Source organism: Eucyclogobius newberryi, unplaced genomic scaffold, assembly GCF_026437365.1.
Source record: "Eucyclogobius newberryi isolate DKJ021-1_F unplaced genomic scaffold, fEucNew1.0.hap1 SCAF_8, whole genome shotgun sequence".
In the NCBI taxonomy this organism is placed as follows: domain Eukaryota; kingdom Metazoa; phylum Chordata; class Actinopteri; order Gobiiformes; family Gobiidae; genus Eucyclogobius; species Eucyclogobius newberryi.
The window spans coordinates 37,162,628-37,178,408 of NW_027316500.1; positions in this window are offsets into that span (position 1 = coordinate 37,162,628).

The window sequence follows — 15,781 nt, forward strand, 5'->3', positions numbered from 1 at the left end:
ACTATGTGACTCTTTATTCTCACTATGTGGCTCTTTAGTCTCACTATGTGGCTCTTTAGTCTCACTATGTGGCTCTTTAGTCTCACTATGTGGCTCTTTAGACTCACTATGTGACTCTTTTGTCTCACTATGTGGCTCTTTAGTCTCACTATGTGGCTCTTTAGTCTCACTATGTGGCTCTTTAGTCTCACTATGTGGCTCTTTAGTCTCACTATGTGGCTCTTTAGTCTCACTATGTGGCTCTTTAGTCTCACTATGTGGCTCTCTTTAGTCTCACTATGTGGCTCTTTAGTCTCACTATGTGGCTCTCTTTAGTCTCACTATGTGGCTCTTTAGTCTGAATATGTGGCTCTTTAGTCTCACTATGTGGCTCTTAAGTCTCACTATGTGGCTCTTTAGTCTCACTATGTGGCTCTCTTTAGTCTCACTATGTGGCTCTTTAGTGGCTCTTTAGTCTCACTTTGTGGCTCTTTAGTCGCACTATGTGGCTCTTTAGTCTCACTATGTGGCTCTTTAGTCTCACTATGTGGCTCTTTAGTCTCACTATGTGGCTCTTTAGTCTCACTATGTGGCTCTTTAGTCTCACTATGTGGCTCTTTAGTCTCACTATTTGGCTCTTTAGTTCCACTATGTGGCTCTCTTTAGTCTCACTATGTGGCTCTCTTTAGTTTCACTATGTGGCTCTTTAGTCTCACTATGTGGCTCTCTTTAGTCCCACTATATGGCTCTTTAGTCTCAATATGTGGCTCTTTAGTCTAACTATGTGGCTCTTTAGTCTCACTATGTGGCTCTTTAGTCTCACTATGTGGCTCTTTAGTCTCACTATGTGGCTCTCTTTAGTCTCACTATGTGGCTCTTTAGTCTCACTATGTGGCTCTTTAGTCTCACTATGTGGCTCTCTTTAGTCTCACTATGTGGCTCTTTAGTCTCACTTTGTGGCTCTTTAGTCGCACTATGTGGCTCTTTAGTCTCACTATGTGGCTCTTTAGTCTCACTATGTGGCTCTTTAGTCTCACTTTGTGGCTCTTTAGTCGCACTATGTGGCTCTTTAGTCTCACTATGTGGCTCTTTAGTCTCACTATGTGGCTCTTTAGTCTCAATATGTGGCTCTTTAGTCTCACTATGTGGCTCTTTAGTCTCACTTTGTGGCTCTTTAGTCGCACTATGTGGCTCTTTAGTCTCACTATGTGGCTCTTTAGTCTCACTATGTGGCTCTTTAGTCTCACTATGTGGCTCTTTAGTCTCACTATGTGGCTCTTTAGTCTCACTATGTGGCTCTCTTTAGTCTCACTATGTGGCTCTTTAGTCTCACTATGTGGCTCTTTAGTCTCACTATGTGGCTCTTTAGTCTCACTTTGTGGCTCTTTAGTCTCACTATGTGGCTCTTTAGTCTCACTATGTGGCTCTTTAGTCTCACTATGTGGCTCTTTAGTCTCACTATGTGGCTCTCTTTAGTCTCACTATGTGGCTCTTTAGTCTCACTATGTGGCTCTTTAGTCTCACTATGTGGCTCTTTAGTCTCACTTTGTGGCTCTTTAGTCGCACTATGTGGCTCTTTAGGCTCACTATGTGGCTCTTTAGTCTCACTGTGGCTCTTTAGTCTCACTATGTGGCTCTTTAGTCTCAATATGTGGCTCTTTAGTCTCACTATGTGGCTCTTTAGTCTCACTATGTGGCTCTCTTTAGTCTCACTATGTGGCTCTTTAGGCTCACTATGTGGCTCTTTAGTCTCACTATGTGGCTCTTTAGTCTCACTATGTGGCTCTTTAGTCTCACTATGTGGCTCTTTAGACTCACTATGTGACTCTTTTGTCTCACTATGTGGCTCTTTAGTCTCACTATGTGGCTCTTTAGTCTCACTATGTGGCTCTTTAGTCTCACTATGTGGCTCTTTAGTCTCACTATGTGGCTCTTTAGTCTCACTATGTGGCTCTCTTTAGTCTCACTATGTGGCTCTTTAGTCTCACTATGTGGCTCTCTTTAGTCTCACTATGTGGCTCTTTAGTCTGAATATGTGGCTCTTTAGTCTCACTATGTGGCTCTTAAGTCTCACTATGTGGCTCTTTAGTCTCACTATGTGGCTCTCTTTAGTCTCACTATGTGGCTCTTTAGTGGCTCTTTAGTCTCACTTTGTGGCTCTTTAGTCGCACTATGTGGCTCTTTAGTCTCACTATGTGGCTCTTTAGTCTCACTATGTGGCTCTCTTTAGTCTCACTATGTGGCTCTTTAGTCTCACTATGTGGCTCTTTAGTTCCACTATGTGGCTCTTTAGTCTCACTATGGTCTCACTATGTGGCTCTTTAGTCTCACTATGTGGCTCTCTTTAGTCTCACTATGTGGCTCTTTAGTCTCACTATGTGGCTCTCTTTAGTCTCACTATGTGGCTCTTTAGTCTCACTATGTGGCTCTTTAGTGGCTCTTTATTCTCACTTTGTGGCTCTCTTTAGTCTCACTATGTGGCTCTCTTTAGTCTCACTATGTGGCTCTTTAGTCTCACTATGTGGCTCTTTAGTGGCTCTTTATTCTCACTTTGTGGCTCTCTTTAGTCTCACTATGTGGCTCTCTTTAGTCTCACTATGTGGCTCTTTAGTCTCACTATGTGGCTCTCTTTAGTCTCACTATGTGGCTCTTTAGTCTCACTATGTGGCTCTTTAGTCTCACTATGTGGCTCTTTAGTTCCACTATGTGGCTCTTTAGTTCCACTATGTGGCTCTTTAGTCTCACTATGTGGCTCTTTAGTCTCACTATGTGGCTCTTTAGTCTCACTATGTGGCTCTTTAGTCTCACTATGTGGCTCTTTAGTCTCACTATGTGGCTCTTTAGTCTCACTATTTGGCTCTTTAGTTCCACTATGTGGCTCTCTTTAGTCTCACTATGTGGCTCTCTTTAGTTTCACTATGTGGCTCTTTAGTCTCACTATGTGGCTCTCTTTAGTCCCACTATATGGCTCTTTAGTCTCAATATGTGGCTCTTTAGTCTAACTATGTGGCTCTTTAGTCTCACTATGTGGCTCTTTAGTCTCACTATGTGGCTCTTTAGTCTCACTATGTGGCTCTCTTTAGTCTCACTATGTGGCTCTTTAGTCTCACTATGTGGCTCTTTAGTCTCACTATGTGGCTCTCTTTAGTCTCACTATGTGGCTCTTTAGTCTCACTTTGTGGCTCTTTAGTCGCACTATGTGGCTCTTTAGTCTCACTATGTGGCTCTTTAGTCTCACTATGTGGCTCTTTAGTCTCACTTTGTGGCTCTTTAGTCGCACTATGTGGCTCTTTAGTCTCACTATGTGGCTCTTTAGTCTCACTATGTGGCTCTTTAGTCTCAATATGTGGCTCTTTAGTCTCACTATGTGGCTCTTTAGTCTCACTTTGTGGCTCTTTAGTCGCACTATGTGGCTCTTTAGTCTCACTATGTGGCTCTTTAGTCTCACTATGTGGCTCTTTAGTCTCACTATGTGGCTCTTTAGTCTCACTATGTGGCTCTTTAGTCTCACTATGTGGCTCTCTTTAGTCTCACTATGTGGCTCTTTAGTCTCACTATGTGGCTCTTTAGTCTCACTATGTGGCTCTTTAGTCTCACTTTGTGGCTCTTTAGTCTCACTATGTGGCTCTTTAGTCTCACTATGTGGCTCTTTAGTCTCACTATGTGGCTCTTTAGTCTCACTATGTGGCTCTCTTTAGTCTCACTATGTGGCTCTTTAGTCTCACTATGTGGCTCTTTAGTCTCACTATGTGGCTCTTTAGTCTCACTTTGTGGCTCTTTAGTCGCACTATGTGGCTCTTTAGGCTCACTATGTGGCTCTTTAGTCTCACTGTGGCTCTTTAGTCTCACTATGTGGCTCTTTAGTCTCAATATGTGGCTCTTTAGTCTCACTATGTGGCTCTTTAGTCTCACTATGTGGCTCTCTTTAGTCTCACTATGTGGCTCTTTAGGCTCACTATGTGGCTCTTTAGTCTCACTATGTGGCTCTTTAGTCTCACTATGTGGCTCTTTAGTCTCACTATGTGGCTCTTTAGTCTCACTATGTGGCTCTCTTTAGTCTCACTATGTGGCTCTTTAGTTCCACTATGTGGCTCTTTAGTCTCACTATGTGACTCTTTATTCTCACTATGTGGCTCTTTAGTCTCACTATGTGGCTCTTTAGTCTCACTATGTGGCTCTTTAGTCTCACTATGTGGCTCTTTAGACTCACTATGTGACTCTTTTGTCTCACTATGTGGCTCTTTAGTCTCACTATGTGGCTCTTTAGTCTCACTATGTGGCTCTTTAGTCTCACTATGTGGCTCTTTAGTCTCACTATGTGGCTCTTTAGTCTCACTATGTGGCTCTTTAGTCTCACTATGTGGCTCTCTTTAGTCTCACTATGTGGCTCTTTAGTCTCACTATGTGGCTCTCTTTAGTCTCACTATGTGGCTCTTTAGTCTGAATATGTGGCTCTTTAGTCTCACTATGTGGCTCTTAAGTCTCACTATGTGGCTCTTTAGTCTCACTATGTGGCTCTCTTTAGTCTCACTATGTGGCTCTTTAGTGGCTCTTTAGTCTCACTTTGTGGCTCTTTAGTCGCACTATGTGGCTCTTTAGTCTCACTATGTGGCTCTTTAGTCTCACTATGTGGCTCTTTAGTCTCACTATGTGGCTCTTTAGTCTCACTATGTGGCTCTTTAGTCTCACTATGTGGCTCTTTAGTCTCACTATTTGGCTCTTTAGTTCCACTATGTGGCTCTCTTTAGTCTCACTATGTGGCTCTCTTTAGTTTCACTATGTGGCTCTTTAGTCTCACTATGTGGCTCTCTTTAGTCCCACTATATGGCTCTTTAGTCTCAATATGTGGCTCTTTAGTCTAACTATGTGGCTCTTTAGTCTCACTATGTGGCTCTTTAGTCTCACTATGTGGCTCTTTAGTCTCACTATGTGGCTCTCTTTAGTCTCACTATGTGGCTCTTTAGTCTCACTATGTGGCTCTTTAGTCTCACTATGTGGCTCTCTTTAGTCTCACTATGTGGCTCTTTAGTCTCACTTTGTGGCTCTTTAGTCGCACTATGTGGCTCTTTAGTCTCACTATGTGGCTCTTTAGTCTCACTATGTGGCTCTTTAGTCTCACTTTGTGGCTCTTTAGTCGCACTATGTGGCTCTTTAGTCTCACTATGTGGCTCTTTAGTCTCACTATGTGGCTCTTTAGTCTCAATATGTGGCTCTTTAGTCTCACTATGTGGCTCTTTAGTCTCACTTTGTGGCTCTTTAGTCGCACTATGTGGCTCTTTAGTCTCACTATGTGGCTCTTTAGTCTCACTATGTGGCTCTTTAGTCTCACTATGTGGCTCTTTAGTCTCACTATGTGGCTCTTTAGTCTCACTATGTGGCTCTCTTTAGTCTCACTATGTGGCTCTTTAGTCTCACTATGTGGCTCTTTAGTCTCACTATGTGGCTCTTTAGTCTCACTTTGTGGCTCTTTAGTCTCACTATGTGGCTCTTTAGTCTCACTATGTGGCTCTTTAGTCTCACTATGTGGCTCTTTAGTCTCACTATGTGGCTCTCTTTAGTCTCACTATGTGGCTCTTTAGTCTCACTATGTGGCTCTTTAGTCTCACTATGTGGCTCTTTAGTCTCACTTTGTGGCTCTTTAGTCGCACTATGTGGCTCTTTAGGCTCACTATGTGGCTCTTTAGTCTCACTGTGGCTCTTTAGTCTCACTATGTGGCTCTTTAGTCTCAATATGTGGCTCTTTAGTCTCACTATGTGGCTCTTTAGTCTCACTATGTGGCTCTCTTTAGTCTCACTATGTGGCTCTTTAGGCTCACTATGTGGCTCTTTAGTCTCACTATGTGGCTCTTTAGTCTCACTATGTGGCTCTTTAGTCTCACTATGTGGCTCTTTAGTCTCACTATGTGGCTCTCTTTAGTCTCACTATGTGGCTCTTTAGTTCCACTATGTGGCTCTTTAGTCTCACTATGTGACTCTTTATTCTCACTATGTGGCTCTTTAGTCTCACTATGTGGCTCTTTAGTCTCACTATGTGGCTCTTTAGTCTCACTATGTGGCTCTTTAGACTCACTATGTGACTCTTTTGTCTCACTATGTGGCTCTTTAGTCTCACTATGTGGCTCTTTAGTCTCACTATGTGGCTCTTTAGTCTCACTATGTGGCTCTTTAGTCTCACTATGTGGCTCTTTAGTCTCACTATGTGGCTCTTTAGTCTCACTATGTGGCTCTCTTTAGTCTCACTATGTGGCTCTTTAGTCTCACTATGTGGCTCTCTTTAGTCTCACTATGTGGCTCTTTAGTCTGAATATGTGGCTCTTTAGTCTCACTATGTGGCTCTTAAGTCTCACTATGTGGCTCTTTAGTCTCACTATGTGGCTCTCTTTAGTCTCACTATGTGGCTCTTTAGTGGCTCTTTAGTCTCACTTTGTGGCTCTTTAGTCGCACTATGTGGCTCTTTAGTCTCACTATGTGGCTCTTTAGTCTCACTATGTGGCTCTCTTTAGTCTCACTATGTGGCTCTTTAGTCTCACTATGTGGCTCTTTAGTTCCACTATGTGGCTCTTTAGTCTCACTTTGTGGCTCTTTAGTCGCACTATGTGGCTCTTTAGTCTCACTATGTGGCTCTTTAGTCTCACTATGTGGCTCTCTTTAGTCTCACTATGTGGCTCTTTAGTCTCACTATGTGGCTCTTTAGACTCACTATGTGACTCTTTTGTCTCACTATGTGGCTCTTTAGTCTCACTATGTGACTCTTTAATCTCACTATGTGGCTCTCTTTAGGCTCACTATGTGGCTCTTTAGTCTCACTATGTGGCTCTTTAGTTCCACTATGTGGCTCTTTAGTTCCACTATGTGGCTCTTTAGTTCCACTATGTGGCTCTTTAGTCTCACTATGTGGCTCTTTAGTCTCACTATGTGGCTCTTTAGTCTCACTATGTGGCTCTTAAGTCTCACTATGTGGCTCTTTAGTCTCACTATGTGGCTCTTTAGTCTCACTATGTGGCTCTCTTTAGTCTCACTATGTGGCTCTTTAGTCTCACTATGTGGCTCTCTTTAGTCTCACTATGTGGCTCTCTTTAGTCTCACTATGTGGCTCTTTAGTCTCACTATGTGGCTCTCTTTAGTCTCACTATGTGGCTCTTTAGTCTCACTATGTGGCTCTTTAGTTCCACTATGTGGCTCTTTAGTTCCACTATGTGGCTCTTTAGTCTCACTATGTGGCTCTTTAGTCTCACTATGTGGCTCTTTAGTCTCACTATGTGGCTCTTTAGTCTCACTATGTGGCTCTTTAGTCTCACTATGTGGCTCTTTAGTCTCACTATTTGGCTCTTTAGTTCCACTATGTGGCTCTCTTTAGTCTCACTATGTGGCTCTCTTTAGTTTCACTATGTGGCTCTTTAGTCTCACTATGTGGCTCTCTTTAGTCCCACTATGTGGCTCTTTAGTCTCAATATGTGGCTCTTTAGTCTAACTATGTGGCTCTTTAGTCTCACTATGTGGCTCTTTAGTCTCACTATGTGGCTCTTTAGTCTCACTATGTGGCTCTCTTTAGTCTCACTATGTGGCTCTTTAGTCTCACTATGTGGCTCTTTAGTCTCACTATGTGGCTCTCTTTAGTCTCACTATGTGGCTCTTTAGTCTCACTTTGTGGCTCTTTAGTCGCACTATGTGGCTCTTTAGTCTCACTATGTGGCTCTTTAGTCTCACTATGTGGCTCTTTAGTCTCACTTTGTGGCTCTTTAGTCGCACTATGTGGCTCTTTAGTCTCACTATGTGGCTCTTTAGTCTCACTATGTGGCTCTTTAGTCTCAATATGTGGCTCTTTAGTCTCACTATGTGGCTCTTTAGTCTCACTTTGTGGCTCTTTAGTCGCACTATGTGGCTCTTTAGTCTCACTATGTGGCTCTTTAGTCTCACTATGTGGCTCTTTAGTCTCACTATGTGGCTCTTTAGTCTCACTATGTGGCTCTTTAGTCTCACTATGTGGCTCTCTTTAGTCTCACTATGTGGCTCTTTAGTCTCACTATGTGGCTCTTTAGTCTCACTATGTGGCTCTTTAGTCTCACTTTGTGGCTCTTTAGTCTCACTATGTGGCTCTTTAGTCTCACTATGTGGCTCTTTAGTCTCACTATGTGGCTCTTTAGTCTCACTATGTGGCTCTCTTTAGTCTCACTATGTGGCTCTTTAGTCTCACTATGTGGCTCTTTAGTCTCACTATGTGGCTCTTTAGTCTCACTTTGTGGCTCTTTAGTCGCACTATGTGGCTCTTTAGGCTCACTATGTGGCTCTTTAGTCTCACTGTGGCTCTTTAGTCTCACTATGTGGCTCTTTAGTCTCAATATGTGGCTCTTTAGTCTCACTATGTGGCTCTTTAGTCTCACTATGTGGCTCTCTTTAGTCTCACTATGTGGCTCTTTAGGCTCACTATGTGGCTCTTTAGTCTCACTATGTGGCTCTTTAGTCTCACTATGTGGCTCTTTAGTCTCACTATGTGGCTCTTTAGTCTCACTATGTGGCTCTCTTTAGTCTCACTATGTGGCTCTTTAGTTCCACTATGTGGCTCTTTAGTCTCACTATGTGACTCTTTATTCTCACTATGTGGCTCTTTAGTCTCACTATGTGGCTCTTTAGTCTCACTATGTGGCTCTTTAGTCTCACTATGTGGCTCTTTAGACTCACTATGTGACTCTTTTGTCTCACTATGTGGCTCTTTAGTCTCACTATGTGGCTCTTTAGTCTCACTATGTGGCTCTTTAGTCTCACTATGTGGCTCTTTAGTCTCACTATGTGGCTCTTTAGTCTCACTATGTGGCTCTCTTTAGTCTCACTATGTGGCTCTTTAGTCTCACTATGTGGCTCTCTTTAGTCTCACTATGTGGCTCTTTAGTCTGAATATGTGGCTCTTTAGTCTCACTATGTGGCTCTTAAGTCTCACTATGTGGCTCTTTAGTCTCACTATGTGGCTCTCTTTAGTCTCACTATGTGGCTCTTTAGTGGCTCTTTAGTCTCACTTTGTGGCTCTTTAGTCGCACTATGTGGCTCTTTAGTCTCACTATGTGGCTCTTTAGTCTCACTATGTGGCTCTCTTTAGTCTCACTATGTGGCTCTTTAGTCTCACTATGTGGCTCTTTAGTTCCACTATGTGGCTCTTTAGTCTCACTTTGTGGCTCTTTAGTCGCACTATGTGGCTCTTTAGTCTCACTATGTGGCTCTTTAGTCTCACTATGTGGCTCTCTTTAGTCTCACTATGTGGCTCTTTAGTCTCACTATGTGGCTCTTTAGACTCACTATGTGACTCTTTTGTCTCACTATGTGGCTCTTTAGTCTCACTATGTGACTCTTTAATCTCACTATGTGGCTCTCTTTAGGCTCACTATGTGGCTCTTTAGTCTCACTATGTGGCTCTTTAGTTCCACTATGTGGCTCTTTAGTTCCACTATGTGGCTCTTTAGTTCCACTATGTGGCTCTTTAGTCTCACTATGTGGCTCTTTAGTCTCACTATGTGGCTCTTTAGTCTCACTATGTGGCTCTTAAGTCTCACTATGTGGCTCTTTAGTCTCACTATGTGGCTCTTTAGTCTCACTATGTGGCTCTCTTTAGTCTCACTATGTGGCTCTTTAGTCTCACTATGTGGCTCTCTTTAGTTTCACTATGTGGCTCTTTAGTCTCACTATGTGGCTCTTTAGTCTCACTATGTGGCTCTCTTTAGTCCCACTATGTGGCTCTTTAGTCTCACTATGTGGCTCTCTTTAGTCTCACTATGTGGCTCTTTAGTCTCACTATGTGTCTCTTTAGTCTCACTATGTGGCTCTCTTTAGTCCCACTATGTGGCTCTTTAGTCTCACTATGTGGCTCTCTTTAGTCCCACTATGTGGCTCTTTAGTCTCACTATGTGGCTCTCTTTAGTCTCACTATGTGGCTCTTTAGTTCCACTATGTGGCTCTCTTTAGTCTCACTATGTGGCTCTTTAGTCTCACTATGTGGCTCTTTAGTCTCACTATGTGGCTCTTTAGTTCCACTATGTGGCTCTTTAGTTCCACTATGTGGCTCTTTAGTCTCACTATGTGGCTCTTTAGTCTCACTATGTGGCTCTTTAGTCTCACTATGTGGCTCTTAAGTCTCACTATGTGGCTCTTTAGTCTCACTATGTGGCTCTTTAGTCTCACTATGTGGCTCTCTTTAGTCTCACTATGTGGCTCTTTAGTCTCACTATGTGGCTCTTTAGTCTCACTATGTGGCTCTCTTTAGTCCCACTATGTGGCTCTTTAGTCTCACTATGTGGCTCTCTTTAGTCCCACTATGTGGCTCTTTAGTCTCACTATGTGTCTCTTTAGTCTCACTATGTGGCTCTCTTTAGTCCCACTATGTGGCTCTTTAGTCTCACTATGTGGCTCTCTTTAGTCCCACTATGTGGCTCTTTAGTCTCACTATGTGGCTCTCTTTAGTCTCACTATGTGGCTCTTTAGTTCCACTATGTGGCTCTCTTTAGTCTCACTATGTGGCTCTTTAGTCTCACTATGTGGCTCTTTAGTCTCACTATGTGGCTCTTTAGTGGCTCTTTAGTCTCACTATGTGGCTCTTTAGTCTCACTATGTGGCTCTTTATTCTCACTATGTGGCTCTTTAGTCTCACTATGTGGCTCTTTAGTCTCACTATGTGGCTCTCTTTAGTCTCACTATGTGGCTCTTTAGTCTCACTATGTGGCTCTTTAGTCTCACTAAGTGGCTCTTTAGTCTCACTATGTGGCTCTCTTTAGTCTCACTATGTGGCTCTTTAGTCTCACTATGTGGCTCTTTAGTGGCTCTTTATTCTCACTTTGTGGCTCTCTTTAGTCTCACTATGTGGCTCTCTTTAGTCTCACTATGTGGCTCTTTAGTCTCACTATGTGGCTCTCTTTAGTCTCACTATTTGGCTCTTTAGTCTCACTATGTGGCTCTTTAGTCTCACTATATGGCTCTCTTTAGTCTCACTATTTGGCTCTTTAGTCTCACTATGTGGCTCTTTAGTCTCACTATGTGGCTCTTTAGTCTCACTATGTGGCTCTCTTTAGTCTCACTATGTGGCTCTTTAGTCTCACTATGTGGCTCTTTAGTCTCACTATGTGGCTCTTTAGTCTCACTTTGTGGCTCTTTATTCGCACTATTTGGCTCTTTAGTCTCACTATGTGGCTCTTTAGTCTCACTATGTGGCTCTTTAGTCTCACTATGTGGCTCTCTTTAGTCTCACTATGTGGCTCTTTAGTCTCACTATGGTCTCACTATGTGGCTCTTTAGTCTCACTATGTGGCTCTCTTTAGTCTCACTATGTGGCTCTTTAGTCTCACTATGTGGCTCTCTTTAGTCTCACTATGTGGCTCTCTTTAGTCTCACTATGTGGCTCTTTAGTCTCACTATGTGGCTCTTTAGTCTCACTATGTGGCTCTTTAGTCTCACTATGTGGCTCTCTTTAGTCTCACTATGTGGCTCTTTAGTCTCACTATGTGGCTCTTTAGTCTCACTATGTGGCTCTTTTGTTCCACTATGTGGCTCTCTTTAGTCTCACTATGTGGCTCTCTTTAGTTTCACTATGTGGCTCTTTAGTCTCACTATGTGGCTCTTTAGTCTCACTAAGTGGCTCTTTAGTCTCACTATGTGGCTCTTTAGTGGCTCTTTATTCTCACTTTGTGGCTCTCTTTAGTCTCACTATGTGGCTCTTTAGTCTCACTATGTGGCTCTTTAGTGGCTCTTTATTCTCACTTTGTGGCTCTCTTTAGTCTCACTATGTGGCTCTTTAGTCTCACTATGTGGCTCTTTAGTGGCTCTTTATTCTCACTTTGTGGCTCTCTTTAGTCTCACTATGTGGCTCTCTTTAGTCTCACTATGTGGCTCTTTAGTCTCACTATGTGGCTCTTTAGTGGCTCTTTATTCTCACTTTGTGGCTCTCTTTAGTCTCACTATGTGGCTCTCTTTAGTCTCACTATGTGGCTCTTTAGTCTCACTATGTGGCTCTCTTTAGTCTCACTATGTGGCTCTTTAGTCTCACTATGTGGCTCTTTAGTCTCACTATGTGGCTCTTTAGTCTCACTATGTGGCTCTTTAGTCTCACTATGTGGCTCTTTAGTCTCACTATGTGGCTCTTTAGTCTCACTATTTGGCTCTTTAGTTCCACTATGTGGCTCTCTTTAGTCTCACTATGTGGCTCTCTTTAGTTTCACTATGTGGCTCTTTAGTCTCACTATGTGGCTCTCTTTAGTCCCACTATGTGGCTCTTTAGTCTCAATATGTGGCTCTTTAGTCTAACTATGTGGCTCTTTAGTCTCACTATGTGGCTCTTTAGTCTCACTATGTGGCTCTTTAGTCTCACTATGTGGCTCTCTTTAGTCTCACTATGTGGCTCTTTAGTCTCACTATGTGGCTCTTTAGTCTCACTATGTGGCTCTCTTTAGTCTCACTATGTGGCTCTTTAGTCTCACTTTGTGGCTCTTTAGTCGCACTATGTGGCTCTTTAGTCTCACTATGTGGCTCTTTAGTCTCACTATGTGGCTCTTTAGTCTCACTTTGTGGCTCTTTAGTCGCACTATGTGGCTCTTTAGTCTCACTATGTGGCTCTTTAGTCTCACTATGTGGCTCTTTAGTCTCAATATGTGGCTCTTTAGTCTCACTATGTGGCTCTTTAGTCTCACTTTGTGGCTCTTTAGTCGCACTATGTGGCTCTTTAGTCTCACTATGTGGCTCTTTAGTCTCACTATGTGGCTCTTTAGTCTCACTATGTGGCTCTTTAGTCTCACTATGTGGCTCTTTAGTCTCACTATGTGGCTCTCTTTAGTCTCACTATGTGGCTCTTTAGTCTCACTATGTGGCTCTTTAGTCTCACTATGTGGCTCTTTAGTCTCACTTTGTGGCTCTTTAGTCTCACTATGTGGCTCTTTAGTCTCACTATGTGGCTCTTTAGTCTCACTATGTGGCTCTTTAGTCTCACTATGTGGCTCTCTTTAGTCTCACTATGTGGCTCTTTAGTCTCACTATGTGGCTCTTTAGTCTCACTATGTGGCTCTTTAGTCTCACTTTGTGGCTCTTTAGTCGCACTATGTGGCTCTTTAGGCTCACTATGTGGCTCTTTAGTCTCACTGTGGCTCTTTAGTCTCACTATGTGGCTCTTTAGTCTCAATATGTGGCTCTTTAGTCTCACTATGTGGCTCTTTAGTCTCACTATGTGGCTCTCTTTAGTCTCACTATGTGGCTCTTTAGGCTCACTATGTGGCTCTTTAGTCTCACTATGTGGCTCTTTAGTCTCACTATGTGGCTCTTTAGTCTCACTATGTGGCTCTTTAGTCTCACTATGTGGCTCTCTTTAGTCTCACTATGTGGCTCTTTAGTTCCACTATGTGGCTCTTTAGTCTCACTATGTGACTCTTTATTCTCACTATGTGGCTCTTTAGTCTCACTATGTGGCTCTTTAGTCTCACTATGTGGCTCTTTAGTCTCACTATGTGGCTCTTTAGACTCACTATGTGACTATTTTGTCTCACTATGTGGCTCTTTAGTCTCACTATGTGGCTCTTTAGTCTCACTATGTGGCTCTTTAGTCTCACTATGTGGCTCTTTAGTCTCACTATGTGGCTCTTTAGTCTCACTATGTGGCTCTCTTTAGTCTCACTATGTGGCTCTTTAGTCTCACTATGTGGCTCTCTTTAGTCTCACTATGTGGCTCTTTAGTCTGAATATGTGGCTCTTTAGTCTCACTATGTGGCTCTTAAGTCTCACTATGTGGCTCTTTAGTCTCACTATGTGGCTCTCTTTAGTCTCACTATGTGGCTCTTTAGTGGCTCTTTAGTCTCACTTTGTGGCTCTTTAGTCGCACTATGTGGCTCTTTAGTCTCACTATGTGGCTCTTTAGTCTCACTATGTGGCTCTCTTTAGTCTCACTATGTGGCTCTTTAGTCTCACTATGTGGCTCTTTAGTTCCACTATGTGGCTCTTTAGTCTCACTATGGTCTCACTATGTGGCTCTTTAGTCTCACTATGTGGCTCTCTTTAGTCTCACTATGTGGCTCTTTAGTCTCACTATGTGGCTCTCTTTAGTCTCACTATGTGGCTCTCTTTAGTCTCACTATGTGGCTCTTTAGTCTCACTATGTGGCTCTTTAGTCTCACTATGTGGCTCTCTTTAGTCTCACTATGTGGCTCTTTAGTCTCACTATGTGGCTCTTTAGTCTCACTATGTGGCTCTTTTGTTCCACTATGTGGCTCTCTTTAGTCTCACTATGTGGCTCTCTTTAGTTTCACTATGTGGCTCTTTAGTCTCACTATGTGGCTCTTTAGTCTCACTAAGTGGCTCTTTAGTCTCACTATGTGGCTCTTTAGTGGCTCTTTATTCTCACTTTGTGGCTCTCTTTAGTCTCACTATGTGGCTCTTTAGTCTCACTATGTGGCTCTTTAGTGGCTCTTTATTCTCACTTTGTGGCTCTCTTTAGTCTCACTATGTGGCTCTTTAGTCTCACTATGTGGCTCTTTAGTGGCTCTTTATTCTCACTTTGTGGCTCTCTTTAGTCTCACTATGTGGCTCTCTTTAGTCTCACTATGTGGCTCTTTAGTCTCACTATGTGGCTCTTTAGTGGCTCTTTATTCTCACTTTGTGGCTCTCTTTAGTCTCACTATGTGGCTCTCTTTAGTCTCACTATGTGGCTCTTTAGTCTCACTATGTGGCTCTCTTTAGTCTCACTATGTGGCTCTTTAGTCTCACTATGTGGCTCTTTAGTCTCACTATGTGGCTCTTTAGTCTCACTATGTGGCTCTTTAGTCTCACTATGTGGCTCTTTAGTCTCACTATGTGGCTCTTTAGTCTCACTATTTGGCTCTTTAGTTCCACTATGTGGCTCTCTTTAGTCTCACTATGTGGCTCTCTTTAGTTTCACTATGTGGCTCTTTAGTCTCACTATGTGGCTCTCTTTAGTCCCACTATGTGGCTCTTTAGTCTCAATATGTGGCTCTTTAGTCTAACTATGTGGCTCTTTAGTCTCACTATGTGGCTCTTTAGTCTCACTATGTGGCTCTTTAGTCTCACTATGTGGCTCTCTTTAGTCTCACTATGTGGCTCTTTAGTCTCACTTTGTGGCTCTTTAGTCGCACTATGTGGCTCTTTAGTCTCACTATGTGGCTCTTTAGTCTCACTATGTGGCTCTTTAGTCTCACTTTGTGGCTCTTTAGTCGCACTATGTGGCTCTTTAGTCTCACTATGTGGCTCTTTAGTCTCACTATGTGGCTCTTTAGTCTCAATATGTGGCTCTTTAGTCTCACTATGTGGCTCTTTAGTCTCACTTTGTGGCTCTTTAGTCGCACTATGTGGCTCTTTAGTCTCACTATGTGGCTCTTTAGTCTCACTATGTGGCTCTTTAGTCTCACTATGTGGCTCTTTAGTCTCACTATGTGGCTCTTTAGTCTCACTATGTGGCTCTCTTTAGTCTCACTATGTGGCTCTTTAGTCTCACTATGTGGCTCTTTAGTCTCACTATGTGGCTCTTTAGTCTCACTTTGTGGCTCTTTAGTCTCACTATGTGGCTCTTTAGTCTCACTATGTGGCTCTTTAGTCTCACTATGTGGCTCTTTAGTCTCACTATGTGGCTCTCTTTAGTCTCACTATGTGGCTCTTTAGTCTCACTATGTGGCTCTTTAGTCTCACTATGTGGCTCTTTAGTCTCACTTTGTGGCTCTTTAGTCGCACTATGTGGCTCTTTAGGCTCACTATGTGGCTCTTTAGTCTCACTGTGGCTCTTTAGTCTCACTATGTGGCTCTTTAGTCTCAATATGTGGCTCTTTAGTCTCAC